This window comes from Ranitomeya variabilis, chromosome 2 (assembly GCF_051348905.1).
Source record: "Ranitomeya variabilis isolate aRanVar5 chromosome 2, aRanVar5.hap1, whole genome shotgun sequence".
NCBI lineage: Eukaryota > Metazoa > Chordata > Amphibia > Anura > Dendrobatidae > Ranitomeya > Ranitomeya variabilis.
The window spans coordinates 802,804,480-802,829,859 of NC_135233.1; the positions used below are offsets into that span (position 1 = coordinate 802,804,480).

Below are 25,380 nucleotides of genomic sequence, written 5' to 3' on the forward strand. Positions count from 1 at the left end.
CCTAACCCTAATTCTAACCCTAACCCTAGCCCTAACCCTAGATCTAACCCTAGTGGAAAAATAAAAGTAAATGTATTTTCTTTATTTTATTATTGTCCCTACCTATGGGGGTGTTGAAGGGGGGGTTCATTTACTATTTTTTTTTTTTTTTTTGATCACTGTGATAGGTTTTATCACAGTGATCAAAATGTACCTGGAACGAATCTGCCGGCCGGCAGATTCGGCGGGAGCACTGCGCATGCGCCTGCCATTTTGGAAGATGGCGGCGCCCATGGAGCAGACGGGCGGACAGCGGGAGGCTCGGTAAGTATGGGGGGGGGGATCGGAGCATGGGGAGTGGGATCGGAGCACAGGGGGGAGCAGACAGGAGGACGGGGAAGCGGACAGGAGGACGGAGGGGAGTACGGGATAGAACGGAGGACTGGGGAGGAGATCGGTGGCGGTGGGCAAATCAGGGTTTCCAGCAATAGCCGATGATATTGCAGCATCGGCCATGGCTGGATTGTAATATTTCCCCAGTTTTCATAGGTGAAATATTACAAATCGCCCTGATTGGCTGTTTCACTTTCAACAGCCAATCAGAGCGATCGTAGCCACGGGGGGGGGGGGGGGGGGGGGGTTGGTGAAGCCACCCCCCCTGGGCTGAAGTACCACTCCTCCTGTCCCTGCAGATCGGGTGAAATTGGAGTTAACCCTTTCACCCGATCTGCAGGGATGCAATCCCTCCATGACGCATACGCTGCGTCACAGGTTGGATTGGCACCGACTTTCATGATGCAGCGTATGCGTCATAGGTCGGGAAGGGGTTAAATTCCCAGAGGAGCATGCATGGTGTACAAGTCTCCTCACTCTGACATATCACTCTCCACAAAGCGAAACGTTAGCCCTTAGATACAGTTGTAGCCAAAAGTATTGACACCCCTGCAATTCTGTCAGATAACACTCAGTTTCTTCCTGAAAATGATTGCAAACACAAATTCTTTGGTATTATTATCTTCATTTAATTTGTCTTAAATGAAAAAAACACAAAAGAGAATGAAGCAAATAGCAAAACATTGATCATTTCATACAAAACTCCAAAAATGGGCCACACAAAAGTATTGGCACCCTCAGCCTAATACTTGGTTACACAACCTTTAGCCAAAATAACTGTAACCATCAATGAGTTTCTTACAATGCTCTGATGGAATTTTAGACCATTCTTATTTGGCAAACTGCTCCAGGTCCCTGATATTTGAAGGGTGCCTTCTCCAAGCTGCCATTTTTAGATCTCTCCACAGGTGTTCTATGGGATTCAGGTCTGGACTCATTGCTGGCCACCTTAGAAGTCTCCAGTGCTTTCTCTCAAACCATTTTCTAGTGCTTTTTGAAGTGTGTTTTGGGTCATTGTCCTGCTGGAAGACCCATGACCTCTGAGGGAGACCCAGCTTTCTCACACTGGGCCCTACATTATGCTGCAAAATTTGTTGGTAGTCTTCAGACTTCATAATGCCATGCACACGGTCAAGCAGTCCAGTGCCAGTGGCAGCAAAGCAACCCCAAAACATCAAGGAACCTCCACCATCTTTGACTGTAGGGACCATGTTTTTTTCTTTGAATGCCTCTTTTTTTCTCCTGTAAACTCTATGTTGATGCCTTTGCCCAAAAAGCTCTACTTTTGTCTCATCTGACCAGAGAACATTCTTCCAAAACGTTTTAGGCTTTTTCAGGTAAGCTTTGGCAAACTCCAGCCTGGCTTTTTTATGTCTCGGGGTAAGCAGTGGGGTCTTCCTGAGCAGACTCCTACCATACAGTCCCTTTTCATTCAGACGCCGACGGATAGTACGGGTTGACACTGTTGTACCCTCGGACTGCAGGGCAGCTTGAACTTGTTTGGATGTTAGTCGAGGTTCTTTATCCAACATCTGCACAATCTTGCGTTGAAATCTCTTGTCAATTTTTCTTTTCCTTCCACATCTAGGGAGGTTAGCCGCAGTGCCATGGACTTTAAACTTCTTGATGACACTGCGCACGGTAGACACAGGAACATTCAGGTCTTTGGAGATGGACTTGTAGTCTTGAGATTGCTCATGCTTCCTCACAATTTGGTTTCTCAAGTCCTCAGACAGTTCTTTGGTCTTCTTTCTTTTCTCCATGCTCAATGTGGTACACACAAGGACACAGGACAGAGGTTGAGTCAACTTTAATCCATGTCAACTGGCTGCAAGTGTGATTTAGTTATTGCCAACACCTGTTAGGTGCCACAGGTAAGTTACAGGTGCTGTTAATTACACAAATTAGAGAAGCATCACATGGTTTTTCGAACAGTGCCAATACTTTTGTCCACCCCCTTTTTATGTTTGGTGTGGAATTTTATCCAATTTGGCTTTAGGACACTTCTTTTTGTGTTTTTTCATTTAAGATAAATTAAATGAAGATAATAATACCAAAGAATTTGTGTTTGCAGTCATTTTCAGGAAGAAACTTAGTATTATCTGACAGAATTGCAGGGGTGTCATTACTTTTGGCCACAACTGTATGGAGCTTTAGGCACCTCCTAATGTATAGGAGGAGTGTGGGAAGCAGATAAAGTGTTAGGCCACGTTCACACTTTGCGGTTTTTCCCGCGGACCCGCGGCGATTTTGATGCTGCGGGTCCGCAGCAGTTTCCATAGCGTTTACATTAACATGTAAACCCTATGGAAACCGCAAACCGCAGTGCACATGCTGCGGGAAAAAACGCGCAGAAACGCAGCGGTTGAAAACCCGCAGCATGTCACTTCTTTGTGCAGAATCGCAGCGATTCTGCACCCATAGGAAAGCATTGAACCGCTTATTTCCCGCATGGGGCTGTGCCCACGTTGCGGGAAGTAAGCGGCTAATGTGCGGTTGCTATTTGGGTGGAGGAGAGGAGACTCTCCTCCAGGCCCTGGGAAGCATAGTGTAAAAAAAAAAGAATTAAAATAAAAAATGATGCTATACTCACCTCTCAGCGCTGCACGCGGCCGCCCGGTCTCAGTTGCTGTGCGAGCAGGGCCTGTGGTGACGTCGCGGTCACATGACCGTGATGATGCCGCGGTCACATGACCGTGACGTCACGAAGGTCCTTCTCGGCACAGCATCTTTGGAACCGGAGCGCCGCGTGCAGCGCCGAGGAGATCCGGACATCAGAGGGTGAGTATAACCAATTTTTATTATTTTTAAAGGGAACCTATCACCCCGTTTTTTAAAAATTAGATAAAAATAGTGTGAAATAGGGGCAGAGCTGGGCTTTACATTAGTGCCTTTTTGGTGCCTTTACACCCTCGTTAGGCTGCCGAAATACCTTTGTGAAGTGGCCGTTTTGTCCTGTCACTCAAGTTGGTCAGGTCGGATGGGCGTGGTCACAGCGCTGTTTCTCCCCCAGATCAGGCTCATCATTACGTTGGTGGCGTAGTGGTGTGCGCATGTCCAAAGAGAAGATCCACTGCCCAGGAGATTCAAAACAGCGCGGTCTACGCTATTCGCCGTTTACCGGTGGGCGCGGCCATCTTTCCTGTGGCCGCGCGTGCGCAGATGGAGCGCTCTGCTGCCCGGGGCTTCAGGAAAATGGCCGCGAGATTCCGCGCGTGCGCAGATGGAGATCGCGGCGGCCATTTTCCTGAAGCCCCGGGCAGCAGAGCGCTCCATCTGCGCACGCGCGGCCACAGGAAAGATGGCCGCGCCCACCGGTAAATGGCGAATAGCGTAGACCGCGCTGTTTTGAATCTCCTGGGCAGTGGATCTTCTCTTTGGACATGCGCACACCACTACGCCACCAACGTAATGATGAGCCTGATCTGGGGGAGAAACAGCACTGTGACCACGCCCATCCAACCGGACCAACTTGAGTGACAGGACAAAACGGCCACTTCACAAAGGTATTTCGGCAGCCTAACGGGGGTGTAAAGGCACCAAAAAGGCACTAATGTAAAGCCCAGCTCTGCCCCTATTTTACACTATTTTTATCTAATCTTTAAAAAACGGGGTGATAGGTTCCCTTTAACATTACTATTGATGCTGCATATGCAGCATCAATAGTATAGGAGTAATCCCGCAGCGGAAACCGCAGAACAAACCGCGATAAATCTGCAGGGATAACCGCAGCGGTTTTGCCCTGCAGATTTATCAATTCCGCTGCGGGAGAACCCACAGAGGGACGCCGCAAAGTGTGAACATGGCCTTAGAGAGAATGTCCTGGTGAATCATACAGTGAGTGTGGACTGGATGGGCCTCATACTGTATGTAGTGAAGTAGAGATGAGGGAATAGTTCAATATTCGGTTCAGAACACGAACGCCGTATTTGCAATATTTGCCAAACGCCATTGGAGTCAATGGGAGTACAGAGGAGCGAATATGTTTGGAAAACGATTATCAAACATAAATTCAGCACCAATATGGCTTGAATATGGTACATTCGGTGATCTTTTTCCAAACATATTCGCTCATCTCTAGTAGTGAGCACCGTGGGGCCAGAGTGTGCTGTGTGTGGGGGCCATGGGACCACTAATGGGTTTTACTAGTATCTGGGCTGCGCAGGGTTCGGGTAGTGGATTAGTGTAAAATACAAATTGCAGTGGCGCGCTATGTGGCCCTGTTTCCTAACTTTTAAAGCTGTCCTAGGCCATTATGTGCCACAATGGCTGGTGTGATACAGATTGGGAAAATTGTGGTAAATTTCTGCGCTGCTGAATCACTAGAATTCCAGAATTATTAGTACATGTGGCTTTATTATTCCACGCGTTTCAGAGTTCAAGACTCCTTCATCAGGAAGCACCACAAGAACAACGGCTGCTGTCACACACTCAGCTATGGGAGATAAAAAGGTTATGGCTCTTGGAAGAAGGGGAGAGAAAAATAAACGTGAAAAAATGAAAATTGTCTGCGGCATGAAGGGGTTAACAGCAGGGGGGGATGCTCTGGGACTGCAGGGCAGACTGTGGTGAGGGCATGTGACTGACATTCTTACTCGTAGGAAATACAGACAGCAATGGATACCACCAGTGACGCTTCTAGCAGGCAGGGTCATGGTTTGCACTGGGGGCGTTCCAGTGGTCGGGGGGCAGTTCGCTTGCTGTCCCCTCACTGACACCTGGCCGCACCCCCACAACTTTTCCTGGGAGCAGTACACCATAGCTTGGGAAATCCCCTCCCCTCTCTACTGCACTTGGTACCTCCCTGGCCGCTGACTGGCTCCCTGTCGCCACAAGACTAGCCCATGTTAGGGGGGTGTGATATTACCGAGTTCAATGACAGCAGTGCGGGGGTCACATCACATGGAGCTGTGCGAGCGGTGAGGACCCGGCCGGCACATAGTTCCAGGAAAGTGGCGGCGCACAGGTGAAGACGCCATGTGCTGACCGGCACAACTTCCTCACGTGTGACCCGGTGCCACAAGAGAGAACAGCTGTGACAGCGCGGTGCCCGGCCCGGGAAGGGTTAAAGAGGGAGGGAGGGCACGGACTCCAACAAAGAATATGGCGAGACCGTGCAGGAAGCCGGAGCCCAGAGCGCGGTGCCCTTCACTCCTCCCGCCGCCCGGGTAAGTGACCTTCCCGCCTGCCCCGCTGCTCCTCCGCCGGCGGCCGGGAACTTGGAGGAAACTTCTGGGAAACCGGAAATCATGTCTCCTGGCGGCCGATGGTGGACGTGATCAGACGTGGGAAAGTGAGCGCTGGCATGTGTCCTGCTCAAGGGCACGGAGCTGCGGGCGCCACCTGTGCTGCCTGCCCGGCCGGCCGTCCCCTGCGGCGAGCTGAGCCCCGCACTCCTGACTGTCTATAATGCGCTAATCTGTGGTTTCCATGGCTACAGACTACAAACAAAGCCTGCGTAGTCTGACCGCCTCATAAGTAGGGGTGGAACTGCGATGGGTGCAGGGGAGAAACTGCGATGGGTGCAGGGGAGAAACTGCGATGGGTGCAGGGGAGAAACTGCGATGGGTGCAGGGGGTGGAACTGCGATGGGTGCAGGGGGTGGAACTGCGATGGGTGCAGGGGGTGGAACTGCGATGGGTGCAGGGGGTGGAACTGCGATGGGTGCAGGGGGTGGAACTTCGATGGGTGCAGGGGAGAAACTGCGATGGGTGCAGGGGTGGAACTGCGATGGGTGCAGGGGAGAAACTGCGATGGGTGCAGGGGGTGGCACTGCGATGGGTGCAGGGGTGGCACTGCGATGGGTGCAGGGGTGGCACTGCGATGGGTGCAGGGGGTGGAACTGCGATGGGTGCAGGGGGTGGAACTGCGATGGGTGCAGGGGAGAAACTGCGATGGGTGCAGGGGTGGAACTGCGATGGGTGCAGGGGAGAAACTGTGATGGGTGCAGGGGGTGGAACTGCGATGGGTGCAGGGGGTGGAACTGCGATGGGTGCAGGGGGTGGAACTGCGATGGGTGCAGGGGGTGGAACTGCGATGGGTGCAGGGGGTGGAACTGCGATGGGTGCAGGGGGTGGAACTGCGATGGGTGCAGGGGGTGGAACTGCGATGGGTGCAGGGGGTGGAACTGCGATGGGTGCAGGGGGTGGAACTGCGATGGGTGCAGGGGGTGGAACTGCGATGGGTGCAGGGGGTGGAACTGCGATGGGTGCAGGGGGTGGAACTGCGATGGGTGCAGGGGGTGGAACTGCAATAGGTGCAATTCCACCCTGGAGCCTAGGGGCCTCGAAAGGCCCTTTTGACTATATAAAAAGACCAATGCTGTTAAAGATTTGCAATAATTGGGGGCCCAGTTGGAGCTTTTGGATTGGGGCCCATGAATTTCAAGTTATGCCACTGATTTGGCCCTCTGACGGATCAAATGGGCTATAAGGGGGCTCTGCTGCGCGGGGCCATACTGCTACATTCCCACAATGAGCTTTGATGAGTTTGTGATGCTGCGTCTCCCAGTAAAGTGGATGGGATGTATAGAAGCCTCCTGCCTCGGTGCTACTTTGTACTCGGTGTAAGCTGACCTGCGGGGCGAGTTTCAGATCCGCAATATGTCACTTTCTCTTGCGGGTACGCTGAGTTTCAGTTGCACGGTTTCCCCATAGACTTCCATTAGATGCAGATACAAGTGTCATCTGCACCAAAATATATCAAAGTTTTGTCAAAGGCAAATACCAGGAAGTTTAGAAAACAAAGCAGCCGTTTTTGAAGCATGACAAGCCACAAAAAAGGCAGCAGCAGTAACAACAACATGCGCACATGCAATGAAGAACTGCAGGGAGCCTCATTTAAGCAATAGCGTCAAAAGCTCCTTGTGGGAATGTAGCCTTCGGCCATGTTCACACTTTGCATTTTTGTGTGGTTTTTTTAATGCAAATTTTCAGCTGCGTATTACAGTACCAGCAAAAAGTAAGAGATTTCAGAAATCTTATACACACTTTTTTTTTTCTCCCTAACTGAATTGGAAAACTGCTGCATCTTTAAAAACTGCAGCATGTCACTACTTTGTGTTTTTGCAGCGTTTTTAGAAATCAAAGAATAAGTGCAAAAACGCAGGCATCGGGTTTTGGTGCAGAAAACTCAATAGCTGACACTAATCGGTATTAGCATGAAAAATGAGATAGAACCTGTGGTGTTGTTTTTTTTAGCAGCTTAATTTACTGCAAAGAGAGCGGGTTTTGCCTGCAGAAAAACCACAACATGTGAACATAGCCTTACCTACCATGTGTGTGGTACAAGGTTTTATTGGGAGACTGATGCCCTTCATCAGGACACTGTGCTTCCTATCAGCGGTATGCGTAACCCTGAGCTGATCGGTGCCCTAACCTGTAGAGTTTGTGCAGACAATGTCCTTCAGGTAATTGAACTTGACGTTTTTCTTTTTTTTTTTTTTTTTGCAGCCTTCTCATTGAACGCAATATATTTTGTGATTGAATTCACAGTGGAAGCGACCTTGTGAATGGCCGGGTCACTACTTTTAACTGGTCTGTGTTTCTGGAAACCTGACGCTGCAGGAACGCCTTGCTGTTATGTTGATTTTGTCTGAGTGTCTTCTGGGTTGTTTGTTTTGTTTTTCGTTTTTGTTTTTTTTGTCAGCGGGACCCTCATGGGAAAATCATCGTCCACTTGCCCTTCACCAGGACAACAGTTCTACTCCCCTAAAAATGAGCTGATGAGTGTGTTTGATATTCGTTTCATCCGTTGTCTAAGGGAGAAAGGGTCTTTGAAACCCCAGCTCTAGTGATCAGTGTAGCCCCCAATCTTCAAGACCTGTATCGCAGCACTATTCCTGCTGGTAGGTGAAAATTTTTCCTTGACTGTTTTGTTAACCCCTTTCTGACCTCGGACAGGATAGTACGTCCGAGGTCAGAACCGCCGCTTTGATGCGGGCTCTGGCGGTGAGCTGTTTTGAACAGCTGACGTGCCCGCAATAGCGGCGGGTGAAATTGCGATTCACCTGCCGCTATTAACTAGTTAAATGCCGCTGACAGCGGCATTTAACCGGCGCTTCCTGCCATCCGGCTGGAAATGAGCGCATCACTGACCCCCGTCACATGATCGGGGGTCAGCGATGCATCAAAATGGTACCCAAGGACCAAATGGTCTCAAGGACCTCTATGGTTACTGATCCCCGGTAGCTGTGAGCGCCACCCTGTGGTCGGTGCTCATAGCACACCTGCAATTCAGCTACATAGCAGCGATCTGATGATTGCTGCTATGTAGCAGAGGCGATCGAGTTGTGCCAGCTTCTAGCCTCCTATGGAGGCTATTGAAGCATGGCAAAAGTAAAAAAAAAAAAGTAAAAAAAATGTGAAAAAAATATAAAAGTTTAAATCATCCCCCTTTCGCCCCATTCAAAATAAATCAATAAAAAAAATCAAACCTACACATATTTGGTATTGCCGTGTTCAGAATCGCCCGATTTATCAATAAAAAAAAAAAAGGATTAACCTGATCGCTAAACGGCGTAGTGAGAAAAATATTCAAAACACCAGAATTAAGTTTTTTTGGTCGCCGTGACATTGCATTAAAATGCAATAACGGGCGATCAAAAGAACGTATCTGCACCAAAATGGTATCATTAAAAACGCCAGCTCGGCGCGCAAAAAATAAGCCGTCAGCCGCCCCCAGATCATGAAAAATGGAGACGCTGCGAGTATCGGAAAATGGCGCAATTTTTTTATTTTAAATTTTTTATTTTTAGCAAAGTTTGGAATTTTTTTTCACCACTTAGATAAAAAATAACCTAGACTTGTTAGGTGTCTATGAACTCGTAATGACCTGGAGAATCATAGTGACAGGTCAGTTTTAGCATTTAGTGAACCTAGCAAAAAAGCCAAACAAAAAAAACAGTGTGGGATTGCACTTTTTTTGCAATTTCACCGCACTTGGAATTTTTTTCCCGTTTTCTAGTACACGACATGCTAAAACCAATGATGTTGTTCAATAGTACAACTTGTTTCGCAAAAAATAAGCCCTCACATGGCCATATTGATGGAAAAATAAAAAAGGCTCTGGGAAGGAGGGGAGCGAAAAACGAACACGGAAAATCCCAAGGTCATGAAGGGGTTGAAGGGAATCTGTCACCTACTTTTTCGTATATAAGCTGCGGCCACTGCCGTTGGGGTCTTATCTACAGCATTCTGTAATGCTGTAGATAACAACCCCCCCATATGATGTCGTCATCCTCCTTGCTTCGCGTCGCTGCTCTGGCGCATGCATACTGATTTGCCCTGTTGAGGGCAGAGTAAAGTCCTGCAGTGAGCAGGTGCTGGGCTTCTCGGACCTTTCCCGGCGCCTGCGCACTGCAGTACTTTGCTCTGCCCTCAACAGGGCAAATCAGTACGCCTGAGCAGGAGCCTGATTCCGGGGAGCAATGAAGCAAGTAGGACAGCGATCATAAGAAGATAGGAGACTCCAGACCTGCGACACCCATCGGACCGGACCCCGGGTGAGAATAATAAAACTTATTTTTCTTCACTTGCAGGTCGGTTCCGGGGCTTGTCTACAGCATTATAGAATGCTGTAGATAAGCCCTGAAAGGCAGTGGCCGAAAAACTTGTATCGGCCATACTTGGTGACAGGTTCCTTTTTAAAGAGCTGCATTTTTGCATAATACAACCTGTCCCTGCTTTCAGGTTTTTTTTTTTTTTTCCAGTCATTGAAAGCAATGGGTAGTGCAAAAAATGCTGAAAAAACCCCACAGGTATCAGGTTTTGCTGTGCTTTTGGTGCCAAAACCTGAAGTTGAATCAGGGTTTTTTTTTTTTTTTTTTTTTTTTTTTTTTACCCCCTTCATGACCGTGGGATTTTTCATTTTTCCGTGTTCGTTTTTCACTCCCCTCCTTCCCAGAGCCATAACTTTTTTATTTTTTCGTCAATTTGGCCATGTGAGGGCTTATTTTTTGCGGCACGAGTTGTACTTTTGAACGACATCATTGGTTTTACCATGTCGTGTACTAGAAAACGGGAAAAAAATTCCAAGTGCGGTGAAATTGCAAAAAAAGTGCAATCCCACACTTGTTTTTTGCTTGGCTTTTTTGCTAGGTTCACTAAATGCTGAAACTGACCTGCCATTATGATTTTCCAGGTCATTACGAGTTCATAGACACCTAGCATGACTAGGTTATTTTTTTCCTAAGTGGTGAAAAAAAAATTCCAAACTTTGCTAAAAAAAAAAAAAAAAAAAAAAAGCGCCATTTTCCGATACTCGTAGCGTCTCCATTTTTCATGATCTGGGGTCGGTTGAGGGCTTATTTTTTGCTTGCCGAGCTGGCGTTTGTAATGATTCCAATTCGGTGCAGATACGTTCTTTTGATTGACCGTTATTGCATTTTAATGCAATGTCGCGGCGACCAAAAAAACGTAATTCTGGCGTTTCGATTTTTTTCTCGTTACGTCGTTTAGCGATCAGGTTAATGCTTTTTTTATTGATAGATCGGGCGATTCTGAACGTGGCGATACCAAATATGTGTAGATTTGATTTTTTTTTTTTATTGATTTATTTTGATTGGGGCGAAAGGGGGGTGATTTAAACTTTTATATATATATTTTTTTTTTTTTTCACATTTTTTTTTTACTTTTTTTTTTTAACTTTTGCCATGCTTCAGTAGCCTAGAAGCAGGCACAGCACGATCGCCTCTGCTACATAGCAGCGATCTGCTGTTCGCTGCTATGTAGCAGAAAATCAGGTGTGCTGTGAGCGCCGACCACAGGGTGGCGCTCACAGCTACCGGCGATCAGTAACCATAGAGGTCTCAAGGACCTCTATGGTTACTGTCCTGACACATCGCAGACCCCCGATCATGTGACGGGGGTCGGTGATGACGTCATTTCCGGCCGGCCGGATGCAGTAGTTAAATGCCGCTGTCTGCGTTTGACAGCGGCATTTAACTAGTTAATAGCGGCGGGTGAATCGCGATTTCACCCGCCGCTATTGCGGGCACATGTCAGCTGTTCAAAACAGCTGACATGTCCCGGCTTTGATGCGGGCTCACCGCGGAGCCCTGCATCAAAGCAGGGGAGCCGACATCGGACGGGATAGTACGTCCGATGTCGGTAAGGGGTTAATATGCACTGAACCATGTTGGCATGCACAAGAGACTAATACACCCTGAGAAATGCAGCAAAACTAAGCAAAACCTGCATTTTGTAAGTAGCTCAAATGTTGCTTAAGGGTATGTGCACACATTCCGTATTTTTGCGCGTTTTTTCGGCAGTTTTCCGCAGCAAAAACTCTTTAAAAATGCATACATTAAGCATTCCGCAATTTTTGTGCACGTGCTGCGTATTTTTCCACGATAGAAACGCATTGCGGAAAAATACACAGCATGTTCATTAATTTTGCGGATTTCCCGCTATTTAATGCATTGGAAAGCTCCGGAAAAAAGCGTGCAAAAACCGCGAGGAAAACGCGTGCGGATTTTCTGCAGAAAATCTCCAGTTTTGATCAGGAAATTTCGGCATAAAATCCTGACGTGTGCACATACCCTGACACACAACCTTGGTGGTAACCCATCATATAAATTTGTCACCACAGTTACCATGGGTCAGTGATATCGGTAGGTATGACAGGTCATCACTGACCTCCGTCTTCTCATCTAGCATTATGTTGGATGTTTTTAAATGATATTGTCTGGTTTATTGTGTATCCATTGTATCTTGATGATGGGTCTCTCATGCTGCTGGGTGAGGTATATATCCTCATCAGTGTGTCTTTATTTTTTTAGTGCTATACTGGTGATACTAATCGAAGTTCTTCACCCCTAGTATTATACGCTTCGGCCTTGTTCTGGCTCTCATAGACTTACACTGAGTAGTGACTTTTGGCTCACCCAGCAAACACATGAGCAGCCGGCAGGTCACAAAGTGCTGGAGACCAATATGAGCAACCCCGATAACAGATGACAAATTCACCAACAATTTATGCTATTTAGAAGAACTTGGTGCAAAGGAAGAAATATCACAAGAAGCAAAAGTAACTAAAGGAAAAAACCTATTAAGTATTTTATCTGGATTTGTGTTTCGCATATGTCTGGAAATTTTTTATGGTTTCACAGATTACATTTTCAGGGATTAGAAGCACAATAACATGTGGCTATGTAACATACAGGTGCTTCTCACAAAATTAGAATATCAAAGTTAATTTCAGTTCAATACAAAAAAGTGAAACTCGTATAGTCATTACAAACAGTGATCTATTTCAAGTATTTATTTCTGTTAATGTTGATGATTATGGCTTACAGCCAATGAAAACCCAAAAGTCATCTCAGTAAATTAAATACTTTATAACACCAGCTTGAAAAATGCGAAATGTTGGCCTACTGAAATGTATGTGCAGTAAATGCACTCAATACTTGGTCAGGGCTCCTTTTGCATCAATTACTGCATCAATGCGGCGTGGCATGGAGGCAATCAGCCTGCGGCACTGCTGAGGTGTTATGGAAACCCAGGTTGCTTTGATAGCAGACTTCAGCTCATCTGCATTGTTGTGTCTGGTGTCTCTCATCTTCTTGACAATACCCCATAGATTCTCTATGGGGTTAAGGTCAGTTGAGTCTGCTAGCCAATCGAGCACAGTGATACTGTTGTTTTTACACCAGGTATTGGTACTTTGGCAGTGGGGACAGGCGCCAAGTCCTGCTGGAGAATTACATTTCCATCTCCAAAAGGCTTGTCAACAGAAGGAAGCATGAAATGCTGTAAAATTTCCTGGTAGACGGCTGCGCTGACTTAGGTCTTGATTAGTGATGAGCGGGTATACTCCTTGCTTGGGTTTTCCCGAGCACGCTCGGGTAGTCTCCAAGTGTTTGTGACTGCTCGGAGATTTAGTTTTTGTTGACGCAGCTGCATGATTTACAGCTGGTAGCCAGCCTGAGTACATGTGGGGGTTGCCTGGTTGCTAGGGAATCAAAACATGTAATCAAGCTGTCAAGTAGCCGCAAGTCATGCAGCTTTGGCAAGGAAAACGAAATCTCCGAGCACTAACAAATACTCAGAGACCACCCGAGCGTGCTCTGGAAAACCCGAGCAACGAGTATAGTTGCTCATCACTAGTCTTGATAAAATACAGTGGACCTACACCAGCAGATGACATGGCTCCCCAAACCATCACTGATTGTGGAAACTTCACACTACACTGTGTTCCAAATTATTATGCAAATAATATTTCCTCATATTTTCTCTAAATTACCTATCTGAATTGCAGTCATTGTTATTTTCCAGTCATCTACTATTCTAGTATAATTGCAATGTTTTGGAACAAACTGCCTATGAAAACAGTATCTTTAAAAAAAAATTAAACACTCAAAATGCATGTTCCAAATTATTATGCACAGCAGAGTTTTCAACCTTTTTTTTTTTATTTTTAACAAAAAAATGGTCAATTGTGAAGTTATAAGCATTATCAGCTTATTACAAAATGAAATCAAACAGTTTTCAAGTGAAAACTTTATTCTAGGTGATGTTACATTTGCACATAGGACCCCTTGTTCGAAAGAAGCTTCTGAACTCTCTCGTCCATTGAATTTGTCAGTTTTTGGATGGTTTCTGCTTCAATTGTTTTGCATGTGAACAGAATACCCTCCCAGAGCTGTTACTTAAGGTACCTTCACACATAACGATTTAGTTAACGATATCGTTGCAACGTCACGCTTTTTTGTGACGTAGCAACGATCCCGCTAACGATCTCGTTATGTTTGACAGCGACCAACGATCAGGCCCCTGCTGGGAGATTGTTGGTCGTAGGGAATGATCAGTACCTTTTTTGGTCGCTGATCACCCGCTGTCATCGCTGGATCGGCGTGTGTGACGCCGATCCAGCGATGTGTTCACTTGTAACCAGGGTAAATATCGGGTTACTAAGTGCAGGGCCGCGCTTAGTAACCCGATATTTACCTTGGTTACCATTGTAAAAGTAAAAAAAAAAAAAACACTACATACTCACTCACATTCCGATGTCTGTCACGTCCCCCGCCATCAGCTTCCCGCACTGACTGTCAGTGCCGGCCGTAAAGAAGAGGCTCTGCTTTACGGCCGGCGCTGACAGTCAGTGCGGGAAGCTGACGGCGGGGGACGTGACAGACATCGGAATGTGAGTATGTAGTGTTTTTTGTTTTTTAACTTTTACAATGGTAACCAAGGTAAATATCGGGTTACTAAGCGCGGCCCTGCATTTAGTAACCTGATGTTTACCCTGGTCACCCGGGTGCTGCAGGGGGACTTCGGCATCGTTGAAGACAGTTTCAACGATGCCGAAGTCGTTCCCCTGATCGTTGGTCGCTGGAGAGAGCTGTCTGTGTGACAGCTTCCCAGCGACCACACAACGACTTACCAACGATCACGGCCAGGTCGTATCGCTGGTCGTGATCGTTGGTAAGTCGTTTAGTGTAACGGTACCTTTAGATGTGAACTGTCTCCCGCCATCATAGACACTCCTTTTGATGATGCTCCAGAGGTTCTCAATGGGGTTAAGGTCAGGGGAAGATGGTGGCCACACCATAAGTTTGTCCTCTTTTATGCCCATAGCAGCCAGAGATGCAGATGTGTTTTTTGCAGCATGAGACGAAAATGATCTTGCTGCGGAAAGAACGGTTCTTCCTCTTGAACCATGGCAGGAAGTGTTGTTTTAGAAACTCCACATAGATTATGGAGTTCATCTTTACCCCTTCAGGGATCATAAAGGGGCCGACAATCTCTCTCCCCATGATTCCAGCCCAAAACATTACTCCACCTCCTCCTTGTTGGCGCCTTAGCCGTGTTTTCATGGGGTGTCCATCAACCAGCCATCCTCCACGCCATCCATCTGGACCATCGAGCGTTGCACGGCACTCATCGGTGAACAAAACAGTTTGGAAGTCAGTCTTCATGTATCGTTTGGCCCACTGGAGCCGTTTCTGCTTGTGTGCAGTGGATAGAGGTGGTCGACAGGATGGCTTACGCACAGCTGCAAACCTCTGAAGGACCCTGCATCTTGTTGTTCTGGGGACGTTGGAGGCACCAGCAGCTTCAAAAACTTGTCTGCTGCTATGACAAGGCATTTTTGCAGCTGCTCTTTTAACCTTACGCAATTGTCTGTTGGAAAGGGTCCTCAATTTTTCCTTATCTGTACGCACACGTGTGTGCTGGGAATCGGCTACATACTTCTTGATTGTGCGATGATCACAATGAAGTGTCTTGGCAATGTTGATTGTAAAACTAAATACTCCACAATTTGTTGCTTCTCAGCAGCCGACACATCCTTTTTCTTTCCCATTTTGGCAAAAAATGTAGGCTGCTTAATAATGTGGAACAGCCTTTTTAAGTAGTCTTGCCTTTATTTGGACACACCTGCCAAACTAATTTGCACAGGTATCTGCAATTGCTTTCAGTGATATAAAGAGCCCTGACACACATCACCATCAATGAGTTTAAATGACAAACAAAAAAATTCTAACCTTATCACTCCTAAACTCTTTGTGCATAATAATTTGGAACACAGTGTAGACCTCAAGCAGCTTGGATTGTGTGCCTCTCCACTCTTCCTCCAGACTCTGGGACCTTGATTTCTAAATGAAATGCAAAATTTAATTTCATCTGAAAACAACACATTGGACCACTGAGCAACAGTCCAGTTCTTTTTCTCCTTGGCCCAGGTAAGACGATTCTGGACTTGTCTATTGGACATGAGTGGCTTGACACAAGGAAGGCGAAACTTGTAAGCTAGGTCCTGGATACATGTGTGTGTGTGTGGTGGCTGTTGAAGCAATGACTCCAGCAGCAGTCCACTCCTAGTGAATCTCCCCCACATTTTTGAATGGCCTTTTCTTAACAATCCTTTCAAGGCTTCGGTTATCCCGGTTGCTTGTGCTCCTTTTTCTACCACACTTTTTCCTTCTACTCAACTGTCCATTAAGGCTGCGTGCACACGTTGTGGGTTTGCCTGTGGATCCGCAGCAGTTTTCCATGCGGTGTACAGTACCATGTAAACCTATGGAAAACCAAATCTGCAGTGCCCATGCTGCGGAAAATACCGCGCGGAAACGCCGCGGTGTATTTTCTGCAGCACGTCAATTCTTTGTGAGGATTCCGCAGCGTTTTACACCTCCTCAATAGGAATCCGCAGGTGAAATCCACACAAAAAATGCAGGAAATCCGCAGGTAAAAGGCAGTGCGTTTTACCTGTGGAGTTTTCTAAAACTGTGCAGAAAAATCCGCACACAAATCCGCAGCATGGGCACATAGCCTCGTATGCTTGGATACAGCACTCTTCACAGTCGGCTTCTTTAGCAATGACCTTTTGTGGCTTACCCTCCTTGTGGAGTGTGTCAATGACTGGCCATTTGTCAAGTCAGCAGTCTTCCCCATAATTGTGGAGCCTACTGAAACAGACTAAGGGGCCTTTTTAAACGCTTAGGAAGCCTTTGCAGGTGTTTTTGTTAATTATTCTAATTTACTGAGATAATGAAAGCCATAATCATCAACATTAGCAGAAATAAACACTTGGAATAGATCACTCTGTTTGTAATGACTCTATATAATTCTTGTATTGAAGAACTGAAATAAATTAACTTTTTGATATTCTAATTTTGTGAGAAGCACCTTTTATGTACTAATGAGTGTTAGAAGGCAGAATCCTGACTGGCGAGTTAGGCTATGTGCCCACATTGCAGAAATGTCCGTAGCATTTCCACAACTCTCTGCCTCGGGTAAAACGCATGTGGAATTCGCATGCGCTTTTCCGCAAAACACAAGCTTTTTGCAAGAGTTTTTAGCGTGCAGAATGCTTGCATTTTTCAAGCGATTTGAAGCTTCTCTTGGAAAAGTGATTGACAGGTTGGTCACACTTGACAAGTGTGACCAACTTTTTACTATTGATGCCTCCTATGCAGCATTAATAGTAAAAGAATGTTAAAAATAAAAACTAAAAAAAATATGGTTATTCTCACCTTCCGACGGCCCCCGATCTTCTCAGCGGCTCTCCCGCTACATTCCGTTCCCAGGGATGCTTTGCGCAAAGGACCTTTGTGACGTCACTGTCGCGTGACCGTGATTCGCGCAATGCATCCCTGGGAACAGAAGCAGTCGCGTGCACCACTGAGCCGGGAGGACTCCGGTTTCCATCAGAAGGTAAGTATATCCCTATTTTTTTATTTTAATTCTTTTTTTTTTTAACAGGAATATGGTACCCAGGGCCTGGAGGAGAGTCTCCCCTTCTCCAGACCCTGGGTACCATCCGCACATGAAAAGCTCACTTTACGCATGGTGGGCATAGCCACATGCGTAAAGTGAGCGTTTCAATGCAATCCTATGGCTGCTGTGATTCTGCAGAAATAATGAACATGCTGCGGATTTTACCGCTATGTGATTCCGCAGCGGGAAAATCCGCAGCATGGGCTCAGCAACTGCAGAATCTTTTAGGATTGCATGGGAATGCGTTTTTTTAAGCGTTTCCGCTGTGGCAAAAACGCGGTGGAAACACATAAACACAACTGCTGTGTGATCTCAGACAGGTATATTTGATGCTGAAACACTGCGGAGATTCAGAGAAAAACCTGGTTTAAAAGCTCCTGGTAAGGAACTGCGCAGGTTTTTCAGCGTGAAACCTACCTGGCTGAGATCATATTGCCAGTGTCTGATACATGGTGCCCGACCCACAGACAGCATGTAACAGCTGTCAGGTTCTCTTTTAAAGGCACTCTGTAAACCTGTAATTTTAATAATCTTCTTTTATGCTGCTAATCTTGGTCCATTATATAGACTGTGTACAGTGTTCTGACCTGTCTGCCCTATCAGCTTCTAGTCTTTTTCCTGAGGACCCCCTGGAAACTTCTACAATACAGATCGGAGAATACCCCTTTTAGAAGATGCTGATATTGTACTTTTAATTACCTACAGTTTTTATGAGACAATGTATGTCAACCAAATGCAAATCCTTACAAAGAAGCATAGATTAGGACATGCGTTCATTCATTGGCCTTGTCCATATTCATACCAATGAAAACTAAGCAAAACAGAGAAAATAAATTCTGGACAGTAAACTGATGTTCTGCAAAGTTGTGTGGTCTGACCTTGTTTTAACGTCGGCACGTACCCGATGTGTTCTAACATCACCACTATAAATCATTGTTTTTCTATGATGTTGTACAAGAGTTCAAGGGTAATGGGGCATCTGCAGCAAATGAGTATAGCAGTTCTACATTTTATGTGAAGCAGGGTCCCTAAATCTCTATTCACAACTACAAAATGCATAACTAGGTCCGAAAGGAAATTACCAATGTTTCAAAGTCTACCGTGTCCGTATCTTGGTAGAAAGAGCATTCAGAAGGAAACGTATAGGAAAGGCTAAATCTGAACAATTTTTTTTTTTTTTGCTATGGCATATAAGCTAATTAATCTAAAAAGATGGATGTAATATAAAAAAAGGCTTAAATAGCCTGTCTGAATGAGATGTGGCTGCACCCCGAGTCTTGCACTACTAGCTCCTTTCTGAAAGCGTGAAGATTTTCACTGTAGTAGCACCAAATAATGGATAAATTATTATAAAAGTGGCAGTTTAGTATTTTTTTTTTCTTTCGTGGACTGGCACTGTGGCTATAATAGTTTCATAGCTATGTGCCCTCCATGGTGAACGTTGACCGATTATTAGTCTGAGCCTTTAGGCTTCACTATTTTATTGTTAATGTCATAATGTACAGGAAAAAGACTGCACCGTATAGTATACAGGAAAGATTGCACAAGTGCAGCAAATTTTCTCCTGTATATTCACTTGCTCAATATCTGATGCATTTTACAGAGCCAGCGTAGCACATGAGATTGTGATAAATCTCACTTGTATTGCGCCATTGATTCCACAGTCCTTTACATACATTATCTGCACTGTCCCCATTGGGGCTCACAACCTAGAATCCCTATCGGTATCTGCAGAACACATTTCACATGATCTGCATATGAACATAAGCTGCTTATAGGTGAGAACGTTACTGTTTGGAATACAAAGTGCTCCTTCCTCAATGATATTTGCCATAGTAAATGCTGCTGCAGTTATCATTGCAGGAGATGCCAAGTTTAACTTGTTTTCTGGCGAGGTTTCTGGTTTCTTCAGAAAAATGGCGGCTGTCATTTTGCTAAATCCATACAAGTGAACTACAAAAAAAATGGCGAATGCGGATTTTTGTTAAATTTGAGTAGAATTCGCTTCCTCTTGCATTTACTTGCTCATCATACACTATAATGGGTACATGATTTTTTTTATTTTTTTTTTGTCCATTGAGGAAAAAAAAAACATCGTTCGACTAAGTATTTGAATAAACAGACATATGAATGAGACATTGCAAAGAAAGAATTGGTGTTTAGCAATAACGGGGAACTTATTAAATGCTTCCTTATATCTGCCACTGGTTTGAGGGCTTGGCAGTGAAGTGGCTTTTTCTCCTGTATGCAGCTTAGAGAGAGGGAGTGCCAGAATCGCATTACTTCTCAGAAAGCGCAGTAAGTGCATACTATACAACAAACTTGTCCCTTTTAACCTTCATTGCCCCCAATCTCTATCTGCCTCTTCGTGCATCCAGTTTCACACACCTGAATGGGGGGTCCTGTTATCTGGTAAAACTGCACTTCCCAGCAGCACTTGTTTCCTCTGCTACAGACCCATCCTCACTCACCTGTGGGCTCCTGACTAGTCCCACCTCTTGTTCTTCTGTGCACTGTCTGACATATTTGTATTTTCTGCCACTTACCATCAGTATTGCTGCCTGTGAGGTTTTACATGGTTGTCTGGTTCTGGCTGACTGTCCTGCAATCCTCCACAAAGGCAGAGCTGTATTGGGTGCCTGCAGCTGACAGATCGAGTGATGTGAAACTAAAAATCCTTCTCTTGATGCATTAACACTACATAGAAAACCCCAAAACAACTAGGAGGGCAAAAACTGAAAATCGGATAAACACCAGAGAAAACCAGCAGTATAAATTGCCAGTAAAACACCGAACTTCTATAATGATTAAATAATAAACTTAACAAGGAATAAACTTTAAAGTTGCTGCTAACTAAGCAGAGACCACAATGATGGAGTACATATAAAACCTGATTAGAGCCGGGCCAAAAGTACACGTACAGGAGATGGTGTTCCCAGTAGCCCAGAAAGTATCAGAAAGCACTTACACAAGTAGAAATGCTTGTATGGTGTCCCCGCCGCCCCAACGCACGTTTCGCTTCTTCGTCAGGAGGTGTGTATTAGGGAGGGGTAAGTAGCCTTATATACTATAGGCGACAAATCCAAGTCGGGAAAGCAGAGGGGTGTGTGTTGATCACATGATTCAGTGTGGCGTGTCAGATGTAGGAAGGACGGAAAAGACTCTTCCAGTGCGTACGCCGCATGCATCGCTGACATCACTCACGAGAAAGAGACGTCGGGCTTGCGGCCATGGAGCGCAAGCTAATACAGGCTGTCAAGGAGACGGCGCGTGCGCAGAGGTTCCTGTTTGGCCACTCACCCGACCGTCGGAGACTGAGAGAGCAAGGCATGCGTGCTGCTGTAACTTGTCAGAGAATGTATATTTTCTGCAGATTACAACAAGTGTCCAAGATGTGATGTGTGGGCAGGGGATGGAGTGTACAGTCGTGGCCAAAAGTTTTGAGAATGACACCAAAATTATATTTTCACATGATCTGCTGCCCTCTGGTTTTTCTTAGTGTTTGTCTGATGTTTATATCACATACAGAAATATAATTGCAATCATATTATGAGTACCAGTAGGTTATATTGACAGTTAGAATGAGTTAATGCAGCAAGTCAATATTTGCAGTGTTGACCCTTCTTCTTCAAGACCTCTGCAATCCTCCCTGGCATGCTCTCAATCAACTTCTGGACCAAATCCTGACTGATAGCAGTCCATTCTTGCATAATCAATGCTTGCATTTTGCCAGAATTTGTTGGTTTTTGTTTGTCCACCCGTCTCTTGATGATTGACCACAAGTTCTCAATGGGATTAAGATCTCGGGAGTTTCCAGGCCATGGACCCAAAATCTCTATGTTTTGTTCCTTGAGCCATTTAGTTATCACCTTTGCTTTATGGCAAGGTGCTCCATCATGCTGGAAAAGGCATTGTTGGGCGCCAAACTGCTCTTGGACGGTTGGGAGAAGTTGCTCTTGGAGGACATTCTGGTACCATTCTTTATTCATGGCTGTGTTTTTAGGCAAGACTGTGAGTGAGCCGATTCCCTTGGCTAAGAAGCAACCCCACACATGAATGGTTTCAGGATGCTTTACAGTTGGCATGAGACAAGACTGGTGGTAGCGCTCCCCTCTTCTTCTCCGAATAAGCTGTTTTCCAGATGTCCCAAACAATCGAAAAGGGGATTCATCAGAGAAAATGACTTTGCCCCAGTCCTCAGCAGTCCACTCCCTGTACCTTTTGCAGAATATCAGTCGGTCCCTGAAGTTTTTTCTGGAGAGAAGTGGCTTCTTTGCTGCCCTCCTTGAAACCAGGCCTTGTTCAAAGTGTCTCCGCCTCACAGTGCGTGCAGAAGCACTCACACCAGCTGCCATTCCTGAGCAAGCTCGGCACTGCTGGTAGTCCGATCCCGCAGCTGAAACAGTTTTAAGATACGGTCCTGGCGCTTGCTGGTTTTTCTTGGGCGCCCTGGAGCCTTTTTGACAACAATGGAAGCTCTCTCCTTGAAGTTCTTGATGATGCGATAGATTGTTGACTGAGGTGCAATCTTTGTAGCGGCGATACTCTTCCCTGTTAGGCCATTTTTGTGCAGTGCAATGATGGCTGCACGTGTTTCTTTAGAGATAACCATGGTTAACTGAAGAGAAACAATGATACCAAGCACCAGCCTCCTTTTAAAGTGTCCAGTGATGTCATTCTTACTTAATCATGACTGATTGATCGCCAGCCCTGTCCTCATCAACACCCACACCTGTGTTAATGGATCAATCACTAAAACGATGTTAGCTGCTCCTTTTAAGGCAGGACTGCAATGATGTTGAAATGTGTTTTGGGGGTTAAAGTTCATTTTCTGGGCAAATATTGACTTTGCAAGTACAGTAATTGCTGTTAAGCTGATCAGTCTGACATTCAGGATTATATGCAAATTGCCATTAGAAAAAATGAAGCAGTAGACTTTGGAAAAATTAATATTTGTCTCATTCTCAAAATTTTTGTCCATGACTGTATATGTGTGGCACACAATGGAAAAACCTGTTGGTTAGATTGAAAACCTCTGGATCTTCAGGTTGTGTATAGTGACCCCTTTGTGATTAAAGGGAACCTGTCACCCCCAAAATCGAAGATGAGCTAAGCCCACCGGCATCAGGGGCTTATCTGCAGCATTCTGCAATGATGTAGATAAGCCCTCGATGCATCCTGAAAGAGGAGAAAAAGAGGTTAGATTATACTCACCCAGGGGCGGTCCCGCTGCGGTCCAGTCCGATGGGCGTTGCGGTCCCGTCCAGCTCCTCCTTTCTTCATAGGATGACGTCCTCTTCTTGTCTTCACGCTCCGGCACAGGCGTACTTTGTCTGCCCTGTTGAGGGCAGAGCAAAGTACTGCAGTGCGCAGGCCCCGGGAAAGGTCAGAGAGGCCCAGTGCCTGCGCACTGCAGTACTTTGCCCTCAACAGGGCAAATCAGTATGCCGGAGCCGCAGCGTGAATACAACAAGAGGACGTCATCGTAAGAAGATGGGAGGCCCGGGACCGCGACGCCCATTGGATCAGACCGCCCCCCAGATGAGTATAATCTAACCTCTTTTTCTCATCTTTCAGGATACATTTGGGGCTTATCTACAAGCATTCTAGCTTGTAGATAAGCCCCTGATGCCGGTGGGCTTAGCTCATCTTCGATTTTGAGGGTGACAGGTCCCCTTTTAAATGAGAATTTTTGGGTTTAGTTCACTTTTGTAATATTGGGTATCTGTATTTTATTGGGTTACATATCATGTACTCATGTAAGTGCCTTCTGATACTTTCTATGCCTAATTTGCTGCGTTACTGGGAACACTTTAACTCCTGTACTTGTACTTTTGGCCTTGTTCTAATCAGGTTTTATATTTACTCTATCACTGTGGCCACATGGGGTATTCTGTCTATGCTTGGTTAGCAGCAACTTTGTTTAATATTTATTCCTTGTTACGTTTATAATGATTAATAAACTTCAGTGTTTTTACTGGCAATTTATACTGTTGGCTTTCTCTGGTTTTTGTTGATGCATACAGTAGATGATGATTCTCTGTCATATGCATCAGCAGAGCAGCATTTCCAGTTTCACATCACTGGTGTCTCCAGTAACGGGCAACAAACACCTCTCAGCTGATCTCAGCCCTTGTAAACGGAGCCCCATCCTGCTGTATTCTCTCCTTGCAGTACACTGCTACTTAGTTACCAGCACACTGCTGCATCCTATTCCCTGTATCTCCTGCCGGTGTGTAATGTGGGAAGCTCCTCAGTATTCCATGACATCATTCCTCAAAGTGGAAGCCGTGGTTTAGACATTTACCAGAACAGCGCTATGCTGGCTAAGGGTGCAGACAGATGTCCATGTAAATCCGTGTGAGGAGTGCATGGCACTGCACGGACTGGCACCCCTCCTGTCTGGAGCATGACAGCGTGATGTATTTCTATGCAGCTGTCACGCTCAGGTCAGGAGAGCAGATGGCCAGTACTGAGATTGCGTTGTGATCCTCCGAGTTATAGGGCCGTCTGTCTGCGCCCTGAAAGACTGCACTGTTCCTGATCTACCTGAAGCTGCAACTCTTCAAGTATTCAATGGCATCTGAAGACTTAGGGTACCGTCTCACTATACGATTTACCAACGATCACGACCTGCGATACGACCTGGCCGTGATCGTTGGTAAGTCGTTGTGTGGTCGCTGGGGAGCTGTCACACAGACCGCTCTCCAGCGACCAACGATGCCGAGGTTCGCTGGTAACCAGGGTAAACATCGGGTTACTAAGCGCAGGGCCGCGCTTAGTAACCCGATGTTTACCGTGGTTACCAGCGTAAAAGTAAAAAAAAAAAAAAAACGTACATACTCACCATCTGATGTCCGTCAGGTCCCTTGCCGTCTGCTTCCCGCTCTGACTGAGTGCCGCCGTAAAGTGAAAGCAGATCACAGCGGCGACGTCACCGCTGTGATCTGCTCTCACTTTCCGGCCGGCAGACAGTCAGAGCGGGAAGCGGACGGCAAGGGACCTGACGGACATCAGATGGTGAGTATGTACGTTTTTTTTTTTTTTTACTTTTACGCTGGTAACCACGGTAAACATCGGGTTACTAAGCGCGGCCCTGCGCTTAGTAACCCGATGTTTACCCTGGTTACAAGCGATCGCATCGCTGGATCGCTGTCACACACAACGATCCAGCGATGACAGCGGGAGATCCAGCGACGAAAGAAAGTTTCAAACGATCTGCTACGACGTACGATTCTCAGCAGGGTCCCTGATCGCAGTAGCGTGTCAGACACTGCGAGATCGTAACTATATCGCTAGAACGTCACGAATCGTGCCGTCGTAGCGATGAAAATGCCACTGTGTGACGGTACCCTAAGGGTATGTGTCCACGGGCCGGATGACATTAGCTGCGGATTGAACGCTGTGTACAACCGCAGCGTTCAACCCGCAGCATCCAGATGTTACAGCATAGTGGAGGGGAGTTTATGAAATCTCGTCTCCACTATGCGTGCGAACACGCACCCGGTGGCCCTGCGTTTACGGACATGTGGCGCGTCTTTTTAGATTTACCAGAACGCAGCATGTCTGGTAAATGACAGGGCCCTATGCGTAGGGTGCGGAGATTCCGGATGTGTGCAATGAACACATCTGGAATCACCGCGCGTTCAGAAGGGGGCGGCGCTTTGGGCGGAGCGGGTTTTCCACTCTGTCTAAAGCGCCGTAAATCCGGACAGTGGACACGCACCCTAAATAAGGCTTGGAAAAGCATCCTCAAAGGAGTGATATGTGCACAATGGGGCTGATTTTT

At 46.2% G+C, this 25,380-nt stretch overlaps 1 long non-coding RNA gene across 1 annotated transcript in view; it reads left to right on the forward strand.

The window, feature by feature from the left end:
* The first annotated feature begins 4,811 nt into the window (after positions 1–4,811).
* The window catches only part of LOC143807885 (uncharacterized), a 55,790-nt gene continuing 35,221 nt past the window's right edge, over positions 4,812–25,380 (forward strand). Inside the window, exon 1 of the long non-coding RNA XR_013221825.1 lies at positions 4,812–5,540. This is a non-coding gene — a long non-coding RNA (uncharacterized LOC143807885). The remainder of the gene's footprint in view (positions 5,541–25,380) is intronic.